The 14,579-nt window shown below is 47.0% G+C and overlaps 1 protein-coding gene across 5 annotated transcripts in view; it reads right to left on the reverse strand.

Annotated features, from left to right (window-relative positions):
* ZMYM3 (zinc finger MYM-type containing 3) overlaps window positions 1–14,579 on the reverse strand; it is a 682,395-nt gene that overhangs the window by 624,499 nt on the left and 43,317 nt on the right. The window lies entirely within an intron of this gene.

Raw genomic sequence — 14,579 nt, forward strand, 5'->3', positions numbered from 1 at the left:
GTAGAGAGTCAGCAGTAGAGAGTCAGCAGTAGAGAGTCAGCAGTAGAGAGTCAGCAGTAGAGAGTCAGCAGTAGAGAGTCAGCAGTAGAGAGTCAGCAGTAGAGAGTCAGCAGTAGAGAGTCAGCAGTAGAGAGTCAGCAGTAGAGAGTCAGCAGTAGAGAGTCAGCAGTAGAGAGTCAGCAGTAGAGAGTCAGCAGTAGAGAGTCAGCAGTAGAGAGTCAGCAGTAGAGAGTCAGCAGTAGAGAGTCAGCAGTAGAGAGTCAGCAGTAGAGAGTCAGCAGTAGAGAGTCAGCAGTAGAGAGTCAGCAGTAGAGAGTCAGCAGTAGAGAGTCAGCAGTAGAGAGTCAGCAGTAGAGAGTCAGCAGTAGAGAGTCAGCAGTAGAGAGTCAGCAGTAGAGAGTCAGCAGTAGAGAGTCAGCAGTAGAGAGTCAGCAGTAGAGAGTCAGCAGTAGAGAGTCAGCAGTAGAGAGTCAGCAGTAGAGAGTCAGCAGTAGAGAGTCAGCAGTAGAGAGTCAGCAGTAGAGAGTCAGCAGTAGAGAGTCAGCAGTAGAGAGTCAGCAGTAGAGAGTCAGCAGTAGAGAGTCAGCAGTAGAGAGTCAGCAGTAGAGAGTCAGCAGTAGAGAGTCAGCAGTAGAGAGTCAGCAGTAGAGAGTCAGCAGTAGAGAGTCAGCAGTAGAGAGTCAGCAGTAGAGAGTCAGCAGTAGAGAGTCAGCAGTAGAGAGTCAGCAGTAGAGAGTCAGCAGTAGAGAGTCAGCAGTAGAGAGTCAGCAGTAGAGAGTCAGCAGTAGAGAGTCAGCAGTAGAGAGTCAGCAGTAGAGAGTCAGCAGTAGAGAGTCAGCAGTAGAGAGTCAGCAGTAGAGAGTCAGCAGTAGAGAGTCAGCAGTAGAGAGTCAGCAGTAGAGAGTCAGCAGTAGAGAGTCAGCAGTAGAGAGTCAGCAGTAGAGAGTCAGCAGTAGAGAGTCAGCAGTAGAGAGTCAGCAGTAGAGAGTCAGCAGTAGAGAGTCAGCAGTAGAGAGTCAGCAGTAGAGAGTCAGCAGTAGAGAGTCAGCAGTAGAGAGTCAGCAGTAGAGAGTCAGCAGTAGAGAGTCAGCAGTAGAGAGTCAGCAGTAGAGAGTCGGCAGTAGAGAGTCGGCAGTAGAGAGTCGGCAGTAGAGAGTCGGCAGTAGAGAGTCGGCAGTAGAGAGTCGGCAGTAGAGAGTCGGCAGTAGAGAGTCGGCAGTAGAGAGTCGGCAGTAGAGAGTCGGCAGTAGAGAGTCGGCAGTAGAGAGTCGGCAGTAGAGAGTCGGCAGTAGAGAGTCGGCAGTAGAGAGTCGGCAGTAGAGAGTCAGCAGTAGAGAGTCAGCAGTAGAGAGTCAGCAGTAGAGAGTCAGTAGTAGAGTGAGTAGCAGAGAGTAGTAGAGAGCGAGTCCTAGAGAGCGAGTCCTAGAGAGCGAGTAGTGAATAGTAGAAAGTATTGAGTAGTACAGAGTGAGTAGTAGAGAGGAAGTAGTAGAGAGGTGAGGTGAGGGCTGAGATTTATATACATACATTTCTATGTTAGCATAAGCGCGTGACATGTTAGAAAGCCATCTTGCCACTTTTGCTGCTTTTGCACACGACACTGCAGATACATGTTATTATTTGAAAACTGCTTGCTCGCCTTTTCTTCACATGAGAACTGCCTGTTGTTCACATCCCTAGACGTGCGCTGCGACCTTGGTCTGAACATTGTGTAAAGAAACAGTCTGGGTCGCCAGACAATGCATGTTTTTGAGTTCCGGTTGATCGGCCCACTATTTAGCCATAACATGCACGCAGCTGCAAATACCTGAAAGTTGAGGGCTTTTAATATTGCAGTCTGCATGCCACACACACATTCTGAAGAAGAGCTTTCCCAGGAGCAGAGCACACCTGATCCTGTGATGTGATTCAACTAAGCTGATCTTTACGGCATGGGGTTCCCCATTCAAGCCTAGAGACCTTTTATTAGTATAATAATATTAGTTTACTAGCGAAAGGAAGGTGGCAATATTCCACTGTCATTTGTAATATGATCTCTCCTTTCAATTTTTATGGTATTGTAACAATGCTGATGGTTTTGATTTTAATCATTTGTCTGCTTATGTTAGCCCAAAGTACTGCATCTTAGGACACGAGGTTTATAAAATAAACTCTTTAAACTTTACCGTGTCTCCAATTACTCTTGTTGTGGACGGATATGAGAATAATAACGAACAGGTATTTCTGATTCCCATCATTCCTGAGAGTACTCTAAGTCGCTTGTTCTGGGTCGTCTATACATTGGGACCTCCGATATAATACGGATAACGAATGGGACACTGATGCTGGTCGGATAGGGGTTCTGAGGTGAGTTTCCACAATTCACTGAGGTCCTGGTTTCCTGCGCATAGTTCTAATCCCTGCAACAGAGGAAGTAGTAGAGAGTAGTAAAGTGACTAGAGTGTAGTAAAGAGTAGTAGAGAGTGAGTAGTAGAGAGGGAGTAGAGAGTAGTAGAGTCAGAAGAAGAGAGTGAGTTGTAGAGTGTAGCAGAGAGTGAGTAGAGAATAGTAGAGTGAGTAGTACAGTGAGTAGCGGGAGAGAGTAGTACAGTGAGTAGCGGGAGAGAGTAGTACAGTGAGTAGCGGGAGAGAGTAGTACAGTGAGTAGCGGGAGAGAGTAGTACAGTGAGTAGCGGGAGAGAGTAGTACAGTGAGTAGCGGGAGAGAGTAGTACAGTGAGTAGAGAGAGAGAGAAGTAGAGAGAGGAGAAGTAGAGAGAGGAGAAGTAGAGAGAGGAGAAGTAGAGAGAGGAGAAGTAGAGAGAGGAGAAGTAGAGAGAGTAGAGAGAAGTAGAGAGAGTAGAGAGAAGTAGAGCGAGAAGTAGAGCGAGAAGTAGAGCGAGAAGTAGAGCGAGAAGTAGAGCGAGAAGTAGAGCGAGAAGTAGAGAGAGAAGTAGAGAGAGAAGTAGAGAGAGAAGTAGAGCGAGAAGTAGAGCGAGAAGTAGAGAGAGGGTAGAGAGAGAGGTAGAGAGAGAAGTAGAGAGAGAGTGAGTAGAGAGAGAGTGAGTAGAGAGAGAGTGAGTAGAGAGAGAGTGAGTAGAGAGAGAGTGAGTAGAGAGAGAGTGAGTAGAGAGAGAGTGAGTAGAGAGAGAGTGAGTAGAGAGAGAGTGAGTAGAGAGAGAGTGAGTAGAGAGAGAGTGAGTAGAGAGAGAGTGAGTAGAGAGAGAGTGAGTAGAGAGAGAGAAGTAGAGAGTGAGAGAAGTAGAGAGTGAGAGAAGTAGAGAGTGAGAGAAGTAGAGAGTGAGAGAAGTAGAGTGAGAAGTAGAGAGTGAGAAGTAGAGAGTGAGAAGTAGAGAGTGGTAGAGAGTGAGAGGTAGAGAGTGAGTATTAGAGAATAGTAGTGTCAGTAGTAGAGAGTGAATAAACAGCCGACTGCTTTCCACGAGGCAAACAACTCGCTCGACCCATCCCAGTCCGGAATTCGAGCCAACCACAGCACCGAGACCGCCCTCATCGCAGCCACCGACGACATCAGGACCCTGATGGACAACGGAGAAACAACCGCTCTGATCCTCCTAGACCTCTTGGCTGCATTCGACACCGTATGCCACCGCACCCTGATAACCCGCCTCTTCAACACTGGGATCCAAGGAAAGGCTCTGGACTGGATCAGCTCGTTCCTCTCCGACAGAACCCAGAGAGTCCGCCTACCTCCTTTCCGCTCAGCGGTCACCGAGATAATCTGCGGCGTACCTCAAGGTTCCTCGCTCAGCCCAACCCTCTTCAATATCTACATGAGCCCCCTCGCCGCCATCGCATGCAAACACAACATCAACATCATCTCCTACGCCGACGACACCCAACTGATACTCTCCCTCACCAAAGACCCAGCCACCGCCAAAACCATCCTCCAGGAAGGAATGAAAGACGTCGCAGAATGGATGAAACTCAGTCGCCTGAAGTTGAACTCAGACTAGACGGAGGTCCTCATCCTCGGACAATCCCCTTCCGCCTGGGACGACTCCTGGTGGCCCACAGCGCTGGGCTCCGCACCAAAACCCACGGACCACGCACGCAACCTGGGGTTCATCCTGGACTCCTCCCTCACAATGACCAAGCAAGTCTACGCCGTCTCGTTAGCGTGCTTCAACACCATGCGCATGCTCCGTAAGATCTTTCGGTGGATCCTCACCGAAACCAGAAAGACCGTCACCCAGGCCCTCGTCACCGACTGGACTACAGAAACGCCATATATGCAGGAACCACAGCCAAACTTCAGAAACGACTCCTGCGTATACAGAACGCCTCAGCACGACTCATCCTTGACATCCCCGCCATAGCCACATATCCGCCCACCTGAGAAACCTGCACTGGCTCCCCGTCAGCAAGAGGATCACGTTCAGGCTCCTCACCCACGCACACAAAGCACTCCACGACAATGGCCCCGAATACCTCAACAACCGCCTCTTGTTCTACACCCCCACCCACAGCTACGCTCTGCCAGCCTCGCCCTCGCCACCGTCCCACAGATCCGCAGAACCACCACCGGAGGAAGATCGTTCTCCTACCTGGCAGCCAAAACATGGAACTCCCTCCCCGCACACCTACGACTGACCGAGGACCATCTCACCTTCAGGAAACACCTCAAGACCTGGCTTTTCGAGCAGTAGCGACCCCCCCCTCCCTCCAGCGCCTTGAGACTCTCACGGTTGAGTAGCGCGCTCTATAAATGTACTGATTGATTGATTGAGTAGCAGAGAGTAGTAGAGAGCGAGTCGTAGAGAGCGAGTAGAGGTAGTAGAGTGAGTAGTAAAGTAGAGTAGTAGAGAGTAGTAGAGAGTAGTAGAGAGTAGTAGAGAGTAGTAGAGAGTAGTAGAGAGTAGTAGAGAGTAGTAGAGAGTAGTAGAGAGTAGTAGAGAGTAGTAGAGAGTAGTAGAGAGTAGTAGAGCAGTGAGTAGTAGAGCAGTGAGTAGTAGAGCAGTGAGTAGTAGAGCAGTGAGTAGTAGAGCAGTGAGTAGTAGAGCAGTGAGTAGTAGAGCAGTGAGTAGTAGAGCAGCGAGTAGTAGAGCAGCGAGTAGTAGAGCAGCGAGTAGTAGAGCAGCGAGTAGTAGAGCAGCGAGTAGTAGAGCAGCGAGTAGTAGAGCAGCGAGTAGTAGAGCAGCGAGTAGTAGAGCAGCGAGTAGTAGAGCAGCGAGTAGTAGAGGTAGAGTGAGTATTAGAGAATAGTAGTCAGTAGTAGAGAGTGAGTAGTAGAGAGTGTGTAGCAGAGAGCGAGCCATAGAGAGTGAGTAGAGTGGTAGTAGAGTGAGTAGTAGAGAGTGAGGAGTAGTGAGTAGTAGAGAGTAGTAGAGTGAGTAGTGTAGAGTAGTTGAGTAGTGTAGAGTAGTTGAGTAGTGAGTAGTAGAGTAGTGAGGAGTAGAGTAGTGAGGAGTAGAGTAGTGAGGAGTAGAGTAGTGAGGAGTAGAGTAGTAGAGGGTGAGAAGTGAGTAGTAGAGAGTGAGTAGTAGAGAGTGATTAGTAGAGTGAGTAGTAGAGAGCGCATAGTAGAGAGCGCATAGTAGAGAGCGCATAGTAGAGAGCGCATAGTAGAGAGCGCATAGTAGAGAGCGCATAGTAGAGAGCGCATAGTAGAGAGTAGAGGGAGTAAGTAGTAGAGAGGGAGTAGTAGAGTGAGTAGAGTAAGGAGTGTAGTACATAGTAGCAGAGTGAGTAGTAGAGTGAGTAGCAGAGAGTGAGTAGCAGAGAGTGAGTAGTAGAGAGTGAGTAGTAGAGAGTTAGTAGAGAGCGAGTAGTAGAGAGTAGTAACTTGGTTACAGTAAGTCTTGAGGCGAGGAGCGCATGCGCGCTTCTACGCCAGCCGAGACCTGAAAAGAAAAATCAAATTGGGCCAGGACTTTACATTTTGTTTACTGCCCGACCCTGCGCGAGTCTCATGCACTGTCAGACAGGAGTCTGGGGAGAGGTGTCACTTAAAGCCACCCCCTCACTCTTCATAAATGCTGTCCCAAAAAATTGCACCATTCAAGCAGAATTGTTACTTTATGTGTTAAAAGTCAGCCCTTTTTTTTTTTTTTTTTTGATAATCAACCTTATTGAATTTTACACAACAAAAAAGAAAAAACCCATTGGTAGCATACATACACAGTATACAGATACATTGTATGAAATAGGATGCGTTTGACTTCAACGACGATTGTGGGCGAAACACCGCCCTCGCCCGTTGCTCAGCACATACACTACTATTTAGACCTTTCACACTGGCAATAGATTAAACCATTTGCCCCATATTTTGCCAAAGAGTTCTGGGAAGCCTCGGGCCTCGAAGAGGGGCTCCTCTTGGGTACCGCACCAGTCCACTCCCCGCCTCCAGACCCTCACGGAGGGCGTTCTAGCCTGGGACCAAAGTGCGGTGATATCACGCTTTGCCACCGCCGTGCCCAAAAGACGCTTGTCGGCCCGTGATCCATCAAGGTCGTCGAACACTCCCATAATCAGACATAGCGGGTCATCAGGGACCTCCCACCCTAGAGCTTGCGTAAGCTCGCGCTCCACCCCTGCCCAGAACGGTGCAAAAGCGGGGCATTGTCATACCATGTGATAAAAATCGGCTAGAGCGTGGGTGCAACGCGGGCACGCTGGAGAGGACCGCAAGCGAGCGCCGAACATACACACCGGAGTGAGGTAAGCCGTGTGGAGGTAATAGAGTTGGACTAGACACAGATTGGAGGAAGTCGTGAGGGTCTTGGGTGCCCTAAGGGCGTCCCTCCAATCCGCGTCTTCCAGGGGGCCCAACCACCCCTCCCACCGGGCCCGAAGCGAGTCTAAGGACGGGGGACCATTGTTCACCAAGGAGCGGTAAATCCGAGACACCCCCCTCTGCCCAGGTTCCCCATCATTACTTGGGCCTCCAGGGGACTAAATTCGGGGAGGGAGGTGGGGGCCGGGAAGTGTAGCGATCGGTTAAAAATGTCATTTCGACTCATTCACGAGGTCAGCTCCTCAATACGTGAATAAAATGCAGTGATTTGCATTAGTAAAATTACTGAAATGTTTTCACCTTTCCACGCTCTTACCGCTTCTTTAGCTGCCCAGTAGTGTCTCTTCTTCACACTTCTCTCACGTCCCCCCAGATCATGCTAACGTCTCACACTCTCCATAGGGGCCACCCTCTCGCAGTGCCCACCAGGGAAAGCCCCTCACACTGCCCATGCAGTGCAAGCTTCTGATAGTCCCCAGCAATGGAATCAGCCTGGCTCAGGAGGTTGCCCTCTCTGTGCCCCGGCAATCCTTGGCCTCTCTGCTGACATTGCCAACAGTAGTACCAATGTACTCCTGTTGCCAAGAAGTAGAACAGCAAGCTAGGGTTGGACAGAAGTTTTCATCTACAGGGACCCCAGACCAGCATCCAGACGGTCCACAGGCTTGGCATGAAGCCACTTGAAGCCCGCTCAAGGCGACCCTCAGCCATGTTAGATATGGTGGTCTTAAGGGGACAAGGATGATTTCACAAGTGGTGTGCCGAATCGAACGATATTTGGGATTCTCTGCGAGACTAGGGGGGTCACGGATACCCATGAAGGGTGAAGTTTGGGGGTCAACGTTTCAGTCACAATGTCTTTTTGGGGACATCCTTAGACATACTTCTGTATCGGGTAGAATAAAGTGCCAGATGTTTCCCTTTGAACGCATGCCTTATGAATACTGAGAGCTCGAAACTTCTGAAAAGCTTTTACGGTCACCACAGTGCCCTGTCTCACAGCTTGGGCTATTTATAGCGGTTCCTGAGCCAAACACAAATTACACAATTGTTAAATTTGCAGATGTCAAAAAATACTTGGCACTGTAATTAACACAGAAGAGAGAGCAGCTAACCACAGGACTAGGATACGCACCAAAATTATGCTGAGAAACGGCAAACATGATACATTGGGCAGAGTAGTGTGGGAATGACGATAAAAAGGCAGGAGGAGCACACGCATGATGAAATGTACTGCACAGCCACTGTGAGGTGAAAGCGAGCACTGCCTGCACAACACCCTCTGCAGAATGAATACCGTCTTTCTAGCTCAGTGAGAAGAATGATGGCAAGGCGTTGCTAAAGGGTAGCCAGACACCACATGTATAGCACCCACCGAGCAGCGAAATATGGTTTCCCAAAAGGCACTACTAAAATGTGTAACCACAAATGTCTAATTAATCCAGTTGCACGCCAGCTGATTTTCTTGTCAGGTGCGCAGAAGAGTGCATTAAAATCAATCAGCCTCACCAATCCGTTGCCCGGTCACCAGCTGACGCGAGCGTTTGCCAGTGTCCTTTAAGGCCACCTGTTGACCGGTGACTGCCTCTGCTGAGTGCACCAGAGCTGCTAGGAAAGCCGTTCTACCTCATTCGCAAAGCATGCGCACCGCGTGCCTCCCACACCTTTGTCTGGGACTGCGTGTGCTGTGGAAAATGGAGAGGAGGACAAGGTGAACAGAAATGTTTGCGCGGGGGGGCTACGAGTGGGAATGAAGCAGCACAGATAGAATGAACAAGAGAATCCATGCCGACACTGAGACAGGTTATAAAAGTGAACACAAAAATGGTGGTTGAGAGCGACTGTGTCCGTTTGAGAAAGTAAATTTGTGTTATAGGAAGCGATACCCAGGCTCGCTCTTCCATAGGGTGAAGTAAGGCAGCAGTGTTAGGGCACCAATGCTCATTGGCATAAAATAAGAAGAAAATGTCCTAAAAAAACATTTGTACTAAGGGAAGGGGAGTGCTCCAACAGCAAAATCCTGCCTAGGCTCGACCTAAAAACCACTTACGAAAACATACATTGGTATACCCTAATTCCATACTTGGGAGAAAGAGAAGAATAAACCAGACAGATACAGCAGATCAAGAAGCAAGATATCTAGGAAAAAAAGATTAGACCGATGCTAGGAGTAGCCCTTAATTTCAAAGAAATAAGACAATCGGTTAGATTACTGGAGGCAACAATAAATGAAACCTCAGCAGCACTAGGAACCCTAACAGTTAAGGTGGCTGCTGTGAGGACCATGGTTCTACAAAACCAGTTGGTTTTAGACATATTAGCTGGAGAAGATGGCGGCCGGTCGAGGAGTCCGGTCGGGAGCTCCGTGCTGCTGTGATAGAATGCTGCCACATGCGGCTGAAGTAAGCCTGGGAAGGTGCTGCTCTTAAATCTGAGGAATGCTACTGCTGTAACGGGGAGCTTGTTAAAGTATTTCGCTTCCCCTCCACCTGTTTTCTAACGTTGTTATATCACTTTGCCTGAGATCGAGCTGGGTCTACTGCCTCCCTACTTTTGAGGAGCGGTAAAAGAAGCATTTGCTACGCTGCTGAGGTCACCTCCGAGCACCACGATTCCCCTTCTCTATTACTTACTTGGGGGTAGCGGCGGGAGTGCGGGCTTGTTAAGACATGGTGGCCGATCTCGAGGGCTCTATCTCTGCCTGGGTGTTCTTCGAGGTAGGTCAGGTTGAGGCCGGTTTACGATCAGCTGTGCGGTGTTAATCCATCCGTGGCTCTGCATTCCAGGCTTGCTCCGGTTGGTGGGAGGCGGCCTCTTTGGCTCAGAGAAACCGCAGGAGAGCTGTGAGCCGGATCTCAGTGTTTACTCGGGGGGGAAAGGGGAAAGAGATTCTTCGAGGGGTTGTTTTGCATTTTCGCCTGTTTCTGAAAAGCATATAAATAAATTGCCCCCCCAGATTCTCCACGGTGTATATCGAACCCAAGAGCTGGAAGTAGACTCACTGAAGGAGTTGGAGTTAAACACCACAAGAGTTAAGGTATTAGAGAGATCCTACTTCTGGCGCAAGCAACACATGAATCGGGTAAGCAGGCTCTTTGCGGCAAAGGTGGAGGGGGTAAAAATAAATGCAAATAAAGCAGAGTATATTTGAGAATACTACCCTCCCCCCTGCTGTTGAGGGGCTGGTTAACCCCAATAAAGTGTTACATTCTGACTTGCTTTACTCCTGGAAGGAGGGGGGGGGGGGGAGGCCCAATTATTAGATCAGGGTATTGTTGGAAAGCCCCCCTTGCCAGAGAGAGGGGCAGGCACAAGCAGTGAGGCGAAAGGGGGATCCTCTTACTGTTTAAAGAACAGGCAGTTTCTTAATACAAGCGTACCCTCAGTGGTAAATCAGCCCGTTATTCCACGTATTACTAAAAGAATCTCCCGTAAAGCCCCGAATTTACAGGCAAATAAATCAAGTCATAAAAGAGGCTCCTAGGGGATAATGTGGAATTAGGGGTGGGGGGTAAAGCTCCGAAAGTAAAGATTACTCCCTCTTTAAGGTTATACTTCAGGGTTCAAGATCGTGGGCAAAACAGAGAAATAAATAAAGACCCGAGAAACCAGGTCAATCCTAGATTAGGAATGGAAAATCCCTCAATTACGGTTGTGCCAGAAGGCTTAGCAGGGGAGGTAGTTGATCACTCTGTCCTGACCTAGATTCAAAATCAATCTCCAGCCTCAATTCCAATCCTAATTCAGACCCAAAGTTCGTCCCTCAGCCCAGTACAGAGTCCAGTTATAATTACACCTATTAGTCCAGCTAAAAGCCCACTTGAAAATTCAAATGCATCCCAAGACAAATTTCGAAGCAGCACTGATGTCTTGCTGGAAAAGGTGCTGGACGAAATTAAATCAAGGCTTGAAATATCTGAGGGGAACCAAAATAAGATTCAGGAAAAATGTGAGTTGCTCGACGCCAAGCTAAATGCATTGAGTGAGAGAGTTTCTTCAGTGGAAGCAGAAATTGAAGGTTTAAGTAAAAAAGTGGAAACACAAAAGGAAATTAGAACCCTAAAGGCAAAGGATAAAAGCATTGACGAAAAACTCGAAGCGTTAGAGAACCAGTCTAGAAGATGCAACCTCAGACTTCTCAATGTTCCAGAAGGGCGAGAAGGTTCAGAAATAAAGAAATTTATAATCTCACTTCTAGAGGAGCAGTTTCCTTGGAGTAAAACACTTGCACTGGAAGATGACATTCAACGGGTGCATAGGGACCCTTATGGAAAAATTAAGGAGAGGAAAAACCCAAGGAAGATTCTAATAAATTTCAGGAACTACACTATTAAAGAGAGAATCTTAAGTGAGGCTTTGAAAAGGGGCTCATATAATAAAGATGACTGGTCCTTTAAATTTCGCTCTGACATTGCAAAGGTAACGCAAGATAGGCAGTGGGAGCTAGGACAGATGATGCCAGAATTGAAGTCTCTTGGAGCAACTGTCCAGATGAAATTTTCTGCTTCCCTCAGGATCATGTGGAGAAATAAGATGTACAATATCAGAGACCCCAAAGAAGTTGAAATCTTCTTAGATCAAATGCGTGAACAGACTCGGAAATAGTGGTAGCCATAGGTACAGACACCGGTACAATGACAGTATATAACAGTATACCTTGCGGAAGTGAGTAGCAGCATACTCTCAGAAACTTTTTATTTTCTGGCACGGAGCTCAAAGTGGGCTAGTAGTAAAGCCCAAAAGAAGAAAGGGAGGCTTCGCCAAGGGGGGGGGGGGGGGGGGGGGGGGTCAACAGCCTTTTTTTCTTATAATAGCGGTTTAAATTATTCACTGGAAAGAAGAGTAGAAAAAGGGAAAAAGGGGAATGCACGGGGGTTGGGAGCAAGTTAGGGACAAAAAATTAAAAAAAATTGGTACTCAGCAAAATGTATGTTATAAAAGGAAGGGAGAAATCGGGGTGACGCGAAGGGACTGGGGAAGTACCCAAAAAGGTAGGAAAAGATGAAAAAGAATTTAAAATATGTAAAAATAACTTCATGGAACGTTAATGGCTTATGTACAAAGAGCAGGCGAAGGAGGATTTTTGAGTATCTGAAATCAATCGACAGCGAAAAAATAATCTTACAGGAAACCCACCTATTGAGAAAAGAGTGGGAAGAAATCATGAAAACACTTCACTGGGTTGACTCTTATATATGTACAAATCAAGAGTGCGTTATTAAGTAGCGACTGGAACATAGCGCAACTGGGGGGTCGGCGGGCCTGGATCGGGAGGGTCAGAGATGTAGAGTCATCGTCTTCAATGTATCATCAGGTATCCTGTCAAGTAGTCATGCCGGAGGGGGGGGAGGGTCATCGTAGGGGGTGGTTGTTTAAAGTTTGAACTTTATTTGGCGGCTCCAATTACATGGGGGTACCATCTGTGTGGGGACCCCGCGCCCTGCGAGTATATACTATGCCTACGGGGGGACGCCAGGGGGCGGGCCTCTAAGGATTATCCTGCAGGGTGACTAGGGGGGGCAACGATTTACCCATGTACTGTTGACTCATAGCTGGGAAATTTATGCGATGATAATTGTATATTGACATGCCCTGACCGGGGATAGTCGTTGATTGTACTGTTTTCCGAGTGTTTAAATGCCAATAAAAATATTCAACAAAAAAAAAGGGGGTGGCCATCTTATTCAAAAAATCCTTGAAAGCAAGAATAGTAACAACAGAAACTGATCCAAAGGGAAGGTGAGCATTAGCCAAAATTAGTATACTAATTCTTCACGGTGGTAGGCTATTATGGTAAAAATGTAGACGATCCCACCCCACTCCAATCGCTATACTCTCAATTGATCACAGCTACAAGTCCAATGATCGTAGGCGGGGACTTTAATATCATTCTAGACCCGAAAGCGGATCGGTTTCCCAGGGGGGGGGACTGAATAATCTTCCCAAGATGAGAGAATGGTTAGGAATCTATAAAAGGGATCCGAGTTTAATTGACATCTGGAAAGAAAAGGGAGATTAGCAGCTTAAGTATACCTTTAGGAATAAGAAGTTAGGAATTCAATCAAGAATTGATTACTTCCTAATAGATGCAGGGCTATTAGAAAAATCCAAATAGTGGTCCATCTCCCAGCCCATCTCTCGGATCATTCGGCAGTTCAGATCACCCTATATCTGAAAGATGATATGATTGCACCTAGATGGACGATGGACCGTACAATTTTACTGGACCCCCTAATTACTGACCAACTTAAACAAGAGACAGACTTATATTTTGAGAATAACAGTGAGGGCGACTCACCCCAAATCATATGGGATGCATATAAGGCGGTGACCAGGGGAAAAATCTTTGGCTTAGCTATATTTAAATCCAAGGGGCTCAAGAATGAGATTCAAAAGTTGGAGGGTAACATCAAAGCACTTGACCAACAGATATTTGCGGATAGACTAACTCCCACGACTCAGGATTTAGAAGATCAAAGCAAAAAGAAATGTTATCTGAACTACTGGAAGACCGAATCAGAGAGAAATGGGAGTGTAGCAAATTGGCCCACTATGAATATGGGGAAGGCTGTGGAAAAATGCTAGCCTGGAAAACCAAAACGGATCGAGTGAGAAATAAAATTGACAGCATAGACCCACGTAATACATCCCAGAATGGATCAGAGGAGGCTGTAATAAAACAGGAATTCACCGCCTTCTTCACAGACCTCTACATGGAAGATTGTAACCCTACTACCAGGGAAATAAAAAACGTTTTAGACGCGCAAAACATCCCTAGTCTCCCGCTGGAAGAGAAGGAAAAGCTAAATGCAGAAATATCAAGGCATGAGGTAGAAAATCTAAAAAGAGGCAAGGCGGCAGGCCCGAACACCCTCCCAAATGAGTTCTATATATAATTGGAAAATATTTTGGTCCCCCCCCCCCCGGCACTTTTTAATAAAATCTTTTTGCACAAGGGTAAAATTCCAGAGTCATGGAAAGATGCAACAATTTCCATCCTGTTAAAACCAGGAAAAAATCCCAAAAAGTGCGACTCATACCGCCCAATATCTATTTTGAACTGTGATTATAAGATCTTCACTCAAATCATGGCAAAAAGACTAGGAAGAATCGCAGGGATGCTGATAAACTCCAATCAAAAGGGGCTTTTTGGCAGGAAGACATCTACAGGATTTGACGCACGAGTTGATCGGAACAATAGATATTGCAATTAGCAAAAGGTTACCCCTATCAATAATCACCATTGACGCAGCTAAAGCGTTCGATAGAGTGAACTGGACATACTTAAGTGAGGTATTAAAGAAGTTTAACCGAGGAGATAATATTCTGAATATGGTAACTAATATTTATGGATTCTCCAAAACCAAAAATATTAATTAATGGTAAACTCACTGAGAATATCCAGATAAAGAGAGGAACTCGCCAGGGGTGTCCACTTTCTCCGCTGCTCTTTGACTTCTACATCGAGCCGGTGGCAGAAAGTCTTAGGATGCATCCATTAATCCCTCCGTTTTGTTATCAAAGTTGGCATAAAAAAGTGGCTCTTTATGCTGACGATCTTATGATTTTTACGTCAGATTTAAAAGAAGCCCAATGTGCATTAGAAGAGACCCTACTCAATTTTGGGAAAATTTCGGGATACCAGATAAACCAGGCCAAAACTGAAATCATGTCCTGGAACGAGGCCTTTTCGAGTCCTTACTGTAAGGATAAAATCAGATACTTGGGTATCGATTTAGTTAAAAACCTGGATAAAATATCCCACATTAACATCCATAGAATAGAGGTCGAGGTGAAAAAGCTCCTGAAAGTATGGAGTGGTCTTCCATTAACGATTCTGGGTA

This window comes from Triturus cristatus, chromosome 5_2, assembly GCF_964204655.1.
Source record: "Triturus cristatus chromosome 5_2, aTriCri1.1, whole genome shotgun sequence".
In the NCBI taxonomy this organism is placed as follows: Eukaryota; Metazoa; Chordata; class Amphibia; order Caudata; family Salamandridae; genus Triturus; species Triturus cristatus.